Source organism: Monopterus albus, unplaced genomic scaffold (assembly GCF_001952655.1).
Source record: "Monopterus albus unplaced genomic scaffold, M_albus_1.0 scaffold93.1, whole genome shotgun sequence".
Taxonomy (NCBI): domain Eukaryota; kingdom Metazoa; phylum Chordata; class Actinopteri; order Synbranchiformes; family Synbranchidae; genus Monopterus; species Monopterus albus.
Genome location: NW_018127973.1, coordinates 1,344,646 through 1,345,882, shown reverse-complemented (window position 1 = coordinate 1,345,882; position 1,237 = coordinate 1,344,646). Strand labels below are relative to the sequence as shown.

Genomic DNA, 1,237 nt, shown 5'->3' with positions numbered 1-1,237 from the left:
TTCAATAGGACAGGAGGATCAAATAGAGATGTGAAGGAAGAGACTAAAAGGTCTGTGAGCATGCAAAATGAGTGACACAAAGAGATTAAGAGAGGAGGATGAAGGAGTTGCAGATGAAGCGGGAAATAATGGAGAATGGGTACGGGAGATCGGTGTGTGAGGAGTGACAGTTAAAGGAAAAGATGCAGGCTTTGGAAAAAAAAGACATGAAGAGAGGCATAAATGTGTGGAATGAGCTGAGGAGAAGAGAAAGGAATGAAAGAGCAACGGAGAGGCCTAGGCTCCCCCAGGATCGTGTTAACCCCAGTAACCCAGATAGCAGTTGGACGAGGAGATGAACTGTCCTGCTGCTGCTGCTATGGGACAGAGCTCAACTCCAGCTTTCTGTGATTTAACAGGCCGACAGACAGTCAGCGGAGCCCCACTGAGAGTGGTGGTGGGTGGCAGGGCTGGCAGCTGCCTGCATGGCCTAGTTGGTTTAATTCCTGTCCTTGTGAGTGTGTGCGGGCATGCATGTGGGGATTTAGTGCAGTTATGTTGGGAAATGATCATTTGGCCTGCTTTTTGTAGTGCAACTATTTTCAGAATCAGAATCAGAATCTGCTTTATTGGCCAAATCTGACGGACACATGAGGAATTTGATCGGCTCTCAATGTGCAAACAGTAAACCAGCATAAGGCTGTGTAATATAACAAAATAGCAGTTTTAACAGCAACAACCAGTGCAAACAATGCAGAAAAAGCAGTATAAACAGACAGTAAACAATGCAGACAACAAAGGAATGTTCATTGAAATGAGATAAATAGGGATAAAACAGAGTACTTATGAACTAGAGACCTGCACAAGTAGTATAATCTGTATGAGGTATAGTTACAGGTGTTGCACTGAAGGTTATTGTCTAATCATACTGTCGTGGGTCAAGTGTTCATCAGAGCGACAGCCTGGGGGAAGAAACTGTCCCTGTGCCTGGTTGTCTTGGTGCACAGTGACCTGTAACGCCGTCCAGAGGGGAGGAGTTCAAACAGGTTGTGTCCGGGGTATGAGGGGTCTGCAGTGATCCTCTCCGCCCTCCTTTTGACCCGTGAGGTGTACAGGTCCTCCATGGAGGGCAGGCTCACACCAATGACCTTTTCTGCAGTCCTGACTGTCCGCTGAACATTACAGGTTGTCAGTACATGACGTATTTCCTGGTAATAAACTCCTGTCAGCTGTTTAGGAGTCTGATGGCAGAGGGAAA

At 46.6% G+C, this 1,237-nt stretch overlaps 1 protein-coding gene across 14 annotated transcripts in view; it reads left to right on the top strand.

Moving 5' to 3' along the window:
* LOC109964850 (focal adhesion kinase 1-like) overlaps positions 1 to 1,237 on the top strand; it is a 62,181-nt gene that overhangs the window by 13,481 nt on the left and 47,463 nt on the right. The window lies entirely within an intron of this gene.